This window comes from Somniosus microcephalus, chromosome 33 (genome assembly GCF_052327205.1).
Source record: "Somniosus microcephalus isolate GS21.2 chromosome 33, FLI_Smic_1.0, whole genome shotgun sequence".
Lineage (NCBI taxonomy): Eukaryota > Metazoa > Chordata > Chondrichthyes > Squaliformes > Somniosidae > Somniosus > Somniosus microcephalus.
In genome coordinates this window covers 25,948,947-25,962,098 of record NC_141019.1, presented here as the reverse complement: position 1 = coordinate 25,962,098, position 13,152 = coordinate 25,948,947, and positions in this window count along the sequence as shown.

The window sequence follows — 13,152 nt, the reverse complement described above, 5'->3', positions numbered from 1 at the left end:
ATTGGCTGAGAGGTTCGTACAAACCTTTAAGAAGGCAATAAAGGCTATGTACAATGACAACATTCCGCTGCAGCACAAGGTGGACAATTTCCTGTTCGCAGTCACCAACCAGGCCCCAGCCATGATGTTCTTTAACCGAAGGTTAAGATCTCGCCTGGATTTGCTCAGACCAAACGTACGAAGAGATGTTGAGAGTAAGCAATTCCAGCACATCCATGAGAAGCCAACAAGGAGCTTCAATGTAGGGCAACCAGTCTTGGCCCGCGACTACCGAACAGAAAAATGGCAGCCAGGAACGATATGCACACGGCAGGGCCCACTAATGTACACAGTGGACGTTGGGGAGAGCATCGTGAGACGCTATGCTGACCAGATCCTAGAGTCACAGGAACAAGTCAACCCCATGCCTCGCCCCTACGTACCTGGTGATGAACCCGACGTACAGGTAGCATCTACCCCAGAAACAGTAGCATCGGAAGCTGATGAACCAACCGACGACAGGGGGCCAGAATCGCCTCCGCACCAAGAGCAAGACACTCGGGAAAGGCGCTATCCAGAAAGGATCAGGAAGCCTCCCCAAAGACTGAATTTATAAAGACTATTTTCAGCTAATGTTGCATGTTAAAAGTGTTAATTGTAATTAGTTTGATATTTAATTGTTAAATGAGTGTTATGGTACTGTTAATCTAAAAGGGGAGGAATTGTAATGTATGTACCTTTAAGGGGGGAACTACTTTTTACAGCTCATGTATACTGTAGTACCGGCAGTGACCACACCTGTATATAACGCTGAGTAGTAATCTGTACAGTTCAGTTGCAGTTTGAGCCGCGTTGAGTAAACACCTATTGTACCGTTCTCCGCAGTCCGCTTCTTATTATACATGGACGTAACAGACGGGGCCTCGGTTTAATGTCTCATCCGAAAGACGGCACCTCCAACAGTGCAGCACTCCCTCAGCACTGCACTGGAGTGTCAGCCTAGATTTTTATGCTCAAGTCTCTGGAGTGGGACTTGAACCCACAACCTTCTGACTCAGAGGCAAGAGTGCTACCCACTGAGCCACGGCAAAGGGAGAGGCAAATTCCATGTCATTGGCATTCACCAATGACGTAATTATGTCAGATGCGATAAAACTGTCTGTCAATGATGGTCAGCAAAAAAAAAGTTTCACACAGGCCTGAAGTTCATCTGCACCACTACAGCTCACTGCTCAGTTGCTCTAATGTGTGCTCACTCAACATCACACTAAGAGCTGGGAAATGGATCATTGGTGTACAACTACATTGCAGCTAACTGGAGACTGGTAGCTGCAAACCCGCAGTTACAATCTCCGACTCCTGCCTGGCTGCAACTGTAACAGTCTCACCCAAGAGAGCCGTGTACTGCTGGACTATGGGCATGGGCAGAGCGCTCTTGTGACAGTTAAATGTGCAAATGTTTATGTAGAAAGCAGACAGCATTTATATAGCGCCTTTCACGACCACCGGATGTCCCAAAGCACTTTACAGCCAATGAAGTACTTTTTGAAGTGTAGTCACTGTTGTAATGTGGGAAACGCGGCAGCCAATTTGCGCACAGCAAGCTCCCACAAGCAGCAATGTGATAATGACCAGATCATCTGTTTTAGTGATGTTGATTGAGGGATAAATATTGGCCCAGGACACCGGAGGGAAAGGAGAAGCAGGACCAACATGGACTTGATCTAGCAGAAAAAGGCTGACCGACTCGGAAACCGGAAGGTTGCTGGTTCACATGCCAGGCTTGCCCATCACGACTGCACGCTTGCCATCGGTAGCTGAGATTTTAGAGCCAACCCGGGCTGCCAGCTGCAATGACACATGGACGCAAATAGCATTTCCTGGCAGACGATCTTAGTACAAAGTCATGCTGGAAAAATAAACAGCCCAACTTGCCCCATGTCTATGGCTGGAGGAGGACGTGTGCTGACAGGGGAGAAACAATCTTAAAAATGAGCGGAATCCACAGTTTAAAACCACCTTGAAATTCCTGATTAAGCAGCAGCGGATGTGTAGGAGGATGGCGGAGGCTGTGATGGAGAAGATACAGCTTGACTGAAGAGCGAGCTATAAGACACGTCTTAAAATTAATCTTCTCACTTAATCCGTTGAATGGTCACTAGTTTATTCTTAGATAAAGAAACCATGATTACATCTGCTCCGTCAGCTTACTTTCGAAAAACACTGCAGTGTGGAACAGGCATACAGCCCAGAAGGTCCCAGGTTCAGTCTGCCACTTTGGTGGCAAAAACAGGAATGCAGATTAATATCTGAACGGCAATAGATTGGGAAAAGGGGAAATGTAACGAGACCTGGGTGTCCTTGTGCACCAGTCGCTGAAGGTAAGCATGCAGGTGCAGCAGGCGGTTAAGAAGGCAAATGGTATGTTGGCCTTCATAGCGAGAGGGTTCGAGTACAGGAGCAAGGATGTCTTGCTGCAGTTGTACAGGGCCTTGGTGAGACCACACCTTGAGTATTGTGTGCAGCTTTGGTCGCCTTATCTGAGGAAGGATGTTCTTGCCATGGAGGGAGTGCAGCGAAGATTCACCAGGCTGATACCTGGGATGGCAGGAATGTCGTATGAGGAGAGATTGGGTCGATTGGGCTTGTACTCGCTGGAGTTTAGAAGAATGAGAGGGGATCTCATTGAAACTTATAAAATTCTAACAGGACTGGACAGACTAGATGCAGGAAGGATGTTCCCGATGGCGGGGGAGTCCAGAGCCAGGGGTCACAGTCTAAGGATAAGGGGTAAGCCATTTAGGACAGAGATGAGGAGGAATTTCTTCACCCAGAGAGTGGTGAACCTGTGGAATTCTCTACCACAGAAGGCAGTAGGGGCCAATTCATTAAATATATTCAAGAAGGAGTTGGATATATTTCTTCAGGCTAAAGGGATCAAGGGATATGGGGAGAAGGCAGGGACAGGGTACTGAGTTTGGATGATCAGCCATGATCTCATTAAATGGCGGAACAGGTGCGAGGGGCCGAATGGCCTACTCCTGCTCCTATCTTCTATGTGCCGCTAGTTGATCGCAATCAGTAGGGGCACTACAATTGGTTGCAGCAACCCCTGGGTTTTGCAGGAGAGAGTTTCTGAACTGCAGAACAGCGTGTGGATGTCAGGTAGCGGACAGGATCGCACTCAGCTGTGATACTCTCATTGGTGAATGGTCTGCTAACGCTCACTGTACTAGCTCGCCCAATGTATGGTCCCCCAGGCAAGGTACTGGAGTGGTTTTCTCCCCTCTGATTACGCCTCGGGATGTTTTTCTACGTTAAAAGGTGCTATTTGAATGAGAGTTGCTTTTGTCTGGGAAGCCTAAGGCGGGACCTCGAGGGGAGGGGAGGAAAGTGAACAAAGGAAATGGAATCAATCAGGCAGTTAGTTGCTGTGATAAAGGCACAACTATAGAAAAAGACTTGCATTTATATAGCGCCTTTCACTACCACCAGACGTCCCAAATCACTTTACAGCCAATTGAGTACTTTTTGAAATGTAGTCACTGTTGTAATGTAGGAAACCTGGCAGCCAATTTGCACACAGCAAGCTCCCACAAACAGCAATGTGATAGTGAGCAGATCATCTGTTTTAGTGATATTGGTCGAGGGATAAATATTGGCCCAGATCACCGGGGATAACTCCCCTGCTCTTCTTTGAACTAGTGCAATGGGATCTTACAGGTGATAGGTTTCAAATCAAATCAAATCAAATCAACTTTTATTGTCATTGTTAGTGCACAAGTGCAGTACAACAAAATGTAGGCTTGCGGCTCCCGAGAGTGTACATTTGGATTAAGACATTTAAACATTCAACATACATTTGGCTTGTAATACATTAACATAAACATAACCACAATAAAGTTGAACTCGAAAGATGAGCTCGAAGGGTCAAGTACCCACCTTCGCCTGCAGTGATCGTTCCAATTAGTTGCCGGTGACACAGTGAGCTGGTCAGCCGAGATGTGACGTGGCATGGTATGATGCAAATTTGTGCACCTGAACTCCAAAAAGCTTTCCCAATCATTGGGCCAAGAGGAAGGATGGAATATCAGAGGGCGAGTGACCGTGAGCTGCGCTTGTACAACTGGTGAGAAACTGGCAGAAGCCCGCTATCAGCTTGCCGAGTTGCCCTTCATGGGGAATTGTTGTATGAAACACAGGGGTCGAAAGCGGGGGACAATTAAAAACCCGTTTCAACAATTGTTTCCATATTACAGTGACATCAGAGCTCCTACAAACAGCTGAGATTTATTTTACTTCTCATTTTCTGTCTCTGTTGTACATCGGGAGTTATTTTGGATGAAACTTTTCACAGGGTTGAACCACATCATGACTCAGACAGCTAACTGTAACAGATCCGGATGGCAGTCAGACACCCTATACCCATATTGCCCTCTGAAAGGGTAGAGACTTGGGTCGTGGCATTTAAAAATCAGTTCACCCGCAGACTGCGACATTTCAAAATGACAAGATGTCTGCTTAAGCAGGCTTTTAATATATACACAGCACACATATACACACATGGTAATTGAAGACATCCAATCGCAGTAATTTTGCCTACAAGTACAAATCAAAAACAAAGGGCAAGGAATCCGCGAGAGTGCTTACCGTTCACTACTACCCATGGCTACCCCTCGACCACATCATCGCGTGGCTGGCCTCTCCCCCCCACCCCAAGGCCTCGATCACCAACTATCTCTGCCCACTCCTTCGTCTTCCTTACCACCCACACCCTCCTACCTTCCCCCAATCTTCACTATCCACCCATTAAAAACTCTCCCTAAGCTCCCTCACAAATTCATTTCCCAACTCCCTTTCCTCCAGCCTTCCACTTATCACGACCCCTCCGCTGCACACTGCCCTGATATCCTGTTTGAATTTGGACCTTCTGCTGCCACCACATCTAATAAGACAGAAGCACTGACTGCGGGACGCCAACCCGTTGGCACGGAAGGAAGGATGAGTCAGAGACAGGTTTTCCAATATGTTGCAGCAAGTCAGTTGTAGCACAGAAACCAGTGGTAGGTCTGTTTTAAAAAAAAGTTACACTGCTGGACTCCCAAGAGCTTTATAACACCAGATTTTTTTGTTTAAAATGAAAATGCATCAATTGAGGTTTGAGTGGATAATTATCTCTATTTTGTTTTCCCCTCAAGTCACTTGACTGCTTGCTGAGGTATGGTTTCATGGGTGTATGTCACCCAAATTTGGGGGCTATTTTATCACAACAACTTGTATTTATATAGCGCCTTTAATGTAGTAAAACATCACAAGGCGCTTCACAGGAGTATTTTAAGACAAAAAAATTGACACCGAGCCACATAAGGAGAAATTAGGGCGGGTCACCAAAAGCTTGGTCAAAGAGGTAGGTTTTAAGGAGCATCTTAAAGGAGGAAAGAGAGGTAGCGAGGCGGAGAGGTTTAGGCAGGGAATTCCAGAGCTTAGGGCCCAGGCAACAGAAGGCACGGCCACCAATGGTTGAGCGATTATAATCAGGGATGCTCAAGAGGGCAGAATTAGAGGAGCGCAGATATCTCGGGGGGTTGTGGGGCTGGAGGAGATTACAGAGATAATAAGAACATAAGAAATAGGAGCAGGAGTAGGCCAATCGGCCCCTCGAGCCTGCTCCGCCATTCAATAAGATCATGGCTGATCTGATCCTAACCGCCAATCTACTATCACAGAACCATCTCCTGAATCTAACAGAATTAGACACATGAAATAGGAGCAGGATCAGGCTACATGGCCCCTGGGCCCGCTCCGCTACCCACAGGGCCATGACCGATCCGAACCTAGACTCATGTCCAAATTCCTGCCCGCTCCCCGTAACCCTTAATTCCCTTTACTTCTAGGAAACTGTCTATTTCTGTTTTAAACTTATGTAATGATGTAGCTTCTACAGCTTTTTGGGGCAGCATATCCCATGGACCTACCACCCTCTGAGTGAAGTAGTTCCTCCTCATCTCAGTTTTGAAAGAGCAGCCCCTTATTCTAAGACTATGCCCCCTAGTTCTAGTTTCACCCATCATCGGGAACATCCTCCCCGCATCCACCCGATCCAACCCCTTCACAATCTTATATGTTTCAATAAGATCGCCTCTCATTCTTCTGAACTCCAATGAGTAGAGTCCCAATCTACTCAACCTCTCCTCATATGTCCATCCCCTCATCCCTGGGATTAACCGAGTGAACCTTCTTTGTACTGACTCGAGAGCAAGTATGTCTTTTCTTAAGTATGGACACCAAAACTGTATGCAGTATTCCAGGTGCGGTCTCACCAATACCTTGTACAACTGAAGCAATACCTCCCTATTTTTATATTCTATCCCCCTAGCACTGAAAGCCAACATTCCATTGGCCTTCTTAATCACTTGCTGCACCTGCATACTAACCTTTTGAGTTTCGTGCACCAGGACACCCAGATCCCTTTGTACTTCAGTGCTTTCCAGTTTCTTGCCATTAAGATAATAACTTGCTCTACGATTTTTCCTGGGGAGACCATGGAGGGATTTATAAACAAGGATGAGAATTTTGAAATTGAGGCGCTACTTAACTGGGAGCCAATGTAGGTCAGCGAGCACAGGGGTGATGGGTGAACGGGACTTGGTGCGAGTTAGGACACGGGCAACCGAGTTTTGGATGACCTCAAGTTTACGTAGGGTAGAATGTGGGAGGCCAGCCAGGAGTGTGTTGGAATAGTCAAGTCTAGAGGTAACAAAGGCATGGATGAGGGTTTCAGCAGCGGATGAGCTGAGGCAAGGGCGGAGACGGGTGATGTTACGGAGGTGGAAGTAGGCAGTCTTAGTTATGCTGCGGAATATGGTCGGAAGCTCATTTCAGGGTCAAATATGACACCAAGGTTGCGAACAGTGTGGTTCAGTCTCAGACAGATGTTAGGGAGAGGGATGGAGTCAGTGGCTAGGGAACGGAGTTCGTGGCAGGGACCGAAAACAATGGCTTCGGTTTTCCCAATATTTAATTGGAGAAAATTTCTGCTCATCCAGGATTGAATGTCGGACAAGCAGTCTGACAATTTAGAGACCGTGGAGGGGTCGAGAGAAGAGGTGGTGAGGTTGAGCTGAGTGGCATGGCAATGCTGACCCTGTTTTCACCCACCAAAAAGGGGGCAAGGGATTGTGACAGGAATTGGGAATCACGGATTATTTTGCTTTCCGTAACCCAAGGGACGGAGGCCAATTGCAGCACCCTGTATCGCCTGCCTGAGATGAGCTAACTCAGCAGAGAGCAGGGATGGGACCTCAGATCTACCTAGGTTGCATGCTCAACTACTCAAGAAAGTTTCTTGAACAATGATTCCTACTTGCAACTAATTGGACCCCTTAATTTAGCAGCAGTTATTTCATCTTCAAATATTTAATTTGAGAATAAAAACTGTAATTTTCCCTTAGAAAGACTTGCATTGATATAGCGCCTTGCATGACCTCAGGATGTCCCAAAGTGCTTTACAGCCAATTAAGTACTTTTGAAGTGTAGTCACTGTTGTAATGTAGGAAACGCAGCAATCAATTTTGCGCACAGCAAGCTCCCACAAACAGCAATGCGATAATGAGCAGATAATCTGTTTTAGTGATGTTGGTTGGATTAATATTGGCCAGGACACCAATATCACCAGAATATCTTCAAAATAGTGCCATGGAACCCTTCGCATCCACCTGAGGGGGCAGACGGAGCCTCAGTTTAACGTCTCATCTGAAAGACGGCCAGAGCCCCGAGAGAGCGGCGAGTCGGCGGACCTGCGCGGGAGCACCAGAGGCGGCGAGCAGCGAGGCCCAGAGCCCCGAGAGAGCGGAGAGTCGGCGGACCTGCGCGGGAGCACCAGAGGCGGCGAGCAGCGACGCCCAGAGCCCCGAGAGAGCGGAGAGTCGGCGGACCTGCGAGGGAGCACCAGAGGCGGCGAGCAGCGAGGTCCAGAGCCCCGAGAGAGCGGAGAGTCGGCGGACCTGCGAGGGAGCACCAGAGGCGGCGAGCAGCGAGGCCCAGAGCCCCGAGAGAGCGGAGAGTCGGCGGACCTGCGCGGGAGCACCAGAGGCGGCGAGCAGCGAGGCCCAGAGCCCCGAGAGAGCGGAGAGTCGCCGGACCTGCGAGGGAGCACCAGAGGCGGCATACCAATCCAGGTTCCGGGAGAGAGGTAAAAAGTAATCCAAGTGTGACGTCACCAGGAAGCGGGTAAGTGATTGGTTGGTGAGTATTTCTTTCTCCTTTTCATTACAAGCTTAAATTCTGCGGTTTATATTTTCTTGGGTCTCTGTGGTGTAGTGGGGACAGTTGGTAAATAAGCGCCCTAGAGTATATCTTTAACTGGTGGTATTGAATTAATTTAAATTAATTAAAGGGGTAAGTCATGCCAGGAGAGCGCAGCCCCGTGTTATGCTCCTCTTGCTCTATGTGGGAATTCAGGGACGCTGCCAGTGTCCCTGACGCCGTGTGCCAGAAATGCATCCAGCTGCAGCTACTAACGGGCCGTATTGAGGTGCTGGAGTTGCGGATGGATGGGTTGTGGAGCATTCATGATGCTGAGAGGGTCGTGGATTACACGTTTGATGAGTTGGTCACACCGCAGGGTAGGGCTGCACAGGCAGAAGGGAAATGGGTGACCACCAGGCGGAGCAACAGAAGCAGGCAGGTAGTGCAGGGGACCCCTGTGGCCATCCCCCTTTCAAACAGGTATACCAATTTGGATACTGTTGAGGGGGATGACTCACCAGGGGAAGGCGGCAGCAGCAGCCAACTTCCTGGCACCAGGGGTGCTTCTGCTGCTCAGGAAGGGAGGAAAAAGAGTGGGAGACCAATAGTGGTAGGGGATTCTATCGTAAGGGGAACAGATAGGCGATTCTGTGGCCGTAGACGTGACTCCAGGATGGTTTGTTGCCTCCCTGGTGCCAGGGTCAAGGATGTCACTGAACGGCTGCAGGGCATTCTGAAGGGGGAGGGTGAACAGGCAGAGGTCGTGGTTCACATTGGGACCAACGACATAGGTAGGAAGAGGGATGAGGTCCTGCAGCAAGAATTTAGGGAGCAGGGTAGCAGATTAAAGAATAGGACCTCAAAGGTCATAATCTCTGGATGACTCCCGGTGCCACGTGCTAGTGAGTATAGGAATAGGAGGATAGAGCAGATGAATGCGTGGCTAAAGAGTTGGTGCAGGAGGGAGGGCTTTAGTTTCCTGGATCACTGGGCCTGCTTCTGGGGAAGGTGGGACTTGTACAAGTCAGACGGGTTGCACCTGAACCAGAGCGGGACAAATATCCTTGCGGGGAGGTTTGCTAGCACTGTTCGGGGGGGGGGGGGGGGGGGGGGGGGGGGTTTAAACTAAAATGGCAGGGGGTTGGGAACCTGAGCAGGGAGACAGAGGAAAGGAAAACAGGGATAAAAGCAAAAGATAGGAAGGAGAAAAACAAAAGTGGCAGTCAGAAAAATGAACGGTTTAAATCAAACGTGGCCACAGTAAATAATAATTCTAATAGGTCTAAGAGCGTTAAAAAAACAAGCCTGAAGGCTTTATGTCTTAATGAGAGGAGCATTTGTAATAAGGTGGATGAATTGGCTGCGCAAATAGAGGTAAACGAATATGATTTGGTTAGGATTACGGAAACATGGCTCAAGGATGGCCAAGACTGGGAACTCAACATCCAGGGGTATTCGATATTCAGGAAAGAGAGGCAAAAAGGAAAGGGAGGTGGGGTAGCATTACTGGTTAAAGAAGGGATTAATACAATTGTAATGAAGGATATTAGCTCTGATGATGTGGAACCTGTATGGGTAGAATTGAGAAATACTAAGGGGAAAAAAACATTCGTGGGAGTGGTATATAGCCCTCCAAACAGTAAGGCGGAGGTTGGGGATGGCATTAAAAGGGAAATTAAAGAAGCGTGCAATAAGGGCACAGCAGTCATCGTGGGTGACTTTAATCTACATATAGATTAGGCCAACCAAATTAGTAACAATACTGTGGAGGAGGAATTCCTGGAGTGTTTACGGGATGGTTTCCTGGACCAATATGTCAAGGAACCAACCAGAGATCAGGCCATCTTAGACTGGGTATTATGTGACGAGAAAGGATTAATTAGCAACCTTGTTGTACGAGGCCCTTTGGGTCGGAGCGATCATAATATGATCGAATTCTTCATTAAGATGGAGAATGAAGTAGCTGACTCAGAGACAAGGGTCCTCAATTTAAATAAATAAAGGAAACTACGATGGTCTGAGAAGCAAGTTGGGTAGGATTGATTGGGGAGTGTCACTCAAAGGGTTGACGGTGGATAGGCAATGGCAAACATTTAAAGACCGAATGGATGAGCTACAGAATTTGTTCATCCCAGTTTGGCATAAAAATAAAAAAAAGGTGACTCAACCGTGGCTAACAAGGGAAATTCGGGATACCATAAGATCCAAGGAGAGGACATATAAATTGGCTAGAAAAAGCAATAATCCTGAGGATTGGGAGCAGTTTAGGATTCAACAAAGGAGGACAAAGGGATTAATTAAGAAAGGGAAAATAGAATGAGAGTAAGCTAGCAGGGAACATAAAAACTGACTGTAAAAGCTTTTATAGATATGTGAAGAGAAAAAGATTGGTGAAGTCAAGCATAGGTCCCTTACAGTCAGAATCAGGGGAATTTATAATAGGAAACAAGGAAATGGCAGACCAACTAAATACATACTTTGGTTCTGTCTTCACAAAGGAGGACACAAATAACCTCCCAGAGATGCCGGGGAACATAGGGTCTGATGAAAGGGAGGAACTGAAAGAAATCAGTATTTGTAGGGAAATGGTGTTAGGAAAATTGATGGGACTGAAGGCCGATAAATCCCCAGGGCCTGATGGTCTACATCCCAGGGTACTTAAGGAGGTGGCCCTAGAGATAGTAGATGCATTGCTGGTCATCTGCCAGAACTCAAGACTCTGGAACGGTACCCATGGATTGGAGGGTAGCTAATGTTACCCCACTATTCAAAAAAGGTGGTAGAGAAAAAGCGGGGAATTATAGACCGGTAAGCCTGACATCGGTAGTGGGGAAAATGCTAGAGTCTATTATAAAAGATGTAATAGCAGAGCACTTGGAAAGCAGTGACAGGATCGGACAAAGTCAACATGGATTTACAAAAGGTAAATCATGCTTGACTAATCTACTGGAATTTTTTGAGGATGTAACTGGTAAAATAGATAAGGGAGAACCAGTGGATGTGGTGTATTTGGACTTTCAGAAGGCTTTCAATAAGGTCCCACATAAGAGATTAGCGTGCAAAATTAAGGCACATGGGATTGGGGGCAAGGTATTGACTTGGATAGAGAACTGGTTGGCGGACAGAAAGCAAAGAGTTGGAATAAACGGGTCGTTTTCCAAGTGGCAGGCAGTGACTAGTGGGGTACCGCAAGGATCGGTCCTAGGACCCCAGCTGTTCACAATATATATTAATGATCTGGACGAGGGAATTGGATGTAATATCGCCAAATTTGCAGACGACACAAAGCTGGGTGGGAGGGTAAGCTGTGAGGAGGATGTCGTGAAACTCCAGTACGATTTGGACAGGTTGGGTGATTGGGCAGATGCATGGTAGATGCACTATAATGTGGATAAATGTGAGGTTATCCACTTTGGTGGCAAAAACAGGAAGACAGATTATTTGAATGGCAATAGATTGGGAGAAGGGGAAGTGCAGAGAGACCTGGGTGTTATTGTGCACCAGTCGCTGAAGGTAAGCATGCAGGTGCAGCAGGCGGTTAAAGCGGCAAATGGTATGTTGGCCTTCGTAGCAAGAAGTTTCGAGTACAGGAACAAGGATGTCTTGCTGCTAGTTTTACAGGGCCTTGGTGAGACCGCACCTCGAGTATTGTGTGCAGTTTTGGTCGCCTTACCCGAGGAAGGACGTTCTTGCCATGGAGGGAGTGCAGCGAAGATTCACCAGGCTGATACCTGGGATGGCAGGAATGACGTATGAGGAGAGATTGTGTCGATTGGGCTTATACTCACTGGAGTTTAGAAGATTGAGAGGGGATCTCATCGAAACCTATAAAATTCTGTCAGGTCTGGACAGACTAGATGCAGGAAGGATGTTTCTGATGGCCGGGGAGTCCAGAACCAGGGGTCATAGTCTAAGGATAAGGGGTAAGCCATTTAGGACTGAAATGAGGAGGAATTTCTTCACCCAGAGAGTGGTGAACCTGTGGAATTCTCTGCCACAGAGGGCGGTGGAGGCCAGTTCATTAAATATATTCAAGAAAGAATTGGACATATTTCTTGAGGCTAAAGGGATATGGGGAGAAGGCAGGGACAGGGTACTGAATTTGGATGATCAGCCATGATCTCATTGAATGGCGGAGCAGGCTCGAAGGGCCGAATGGCCTACTCCTATGTTTCTACCTCAGACAGTGCAGCACACCTTCAGCAATGCACTGAAGTGTCAGCCTAGATTTTGTGCTCAAGTCTCTTGGAGTGGGACTTTAACCCACAGCCCACTAACTCCAAGGCGAGAGTGCTACCACTGAGCCACAGCTGACTCCTACAGTATTAGGTAGTAGCTAGCGTGGTGTGGAAATTGAATTTGACACCAAATCCAGATGCTCATGGGTCTGATCAGTCATATTGCACCCCAGGTGATTCTGTAAACTGATGCTTTTATCATGCATCAATGCATAGCTAATATTTCTCCCGTTAGAAACATAGAAAATAGGAGCAGGAGGCCATTCGGCCCCTCGAGCCTGCTCCGCCATTCAATGAGATCATGGCTGATCATCCAAATTCAGTACCACGTCCCTGCCTTCTCCCCATATCCCTGGATCCCTTTAACCTTCAGAAATATATCTAACTCCTTCTTGAATATATTTAATGAATTGGCCTCCACTGCCTTCTGTGGTAGAGAATTCCACAGGTTCACCACTCTGTGGGTGAAGAAATTCCTCATCTGTCCTAAATGGCTTACCCCTTATCCTTAGACTGTGACCCCTGGTTCTGGACTCCCCCGCCATCGGGAACATCCTTCCTGCATCTAGTCCTGTTAGAATTTTATAAGTTTCAATGAGATCCCCTCTCATTCTTCTAAACTCCAGAAAGTATAAGCCCAATCGACCCAATCTCTCCTCATACGTCATTCCTGCAATCCCAGGTATCA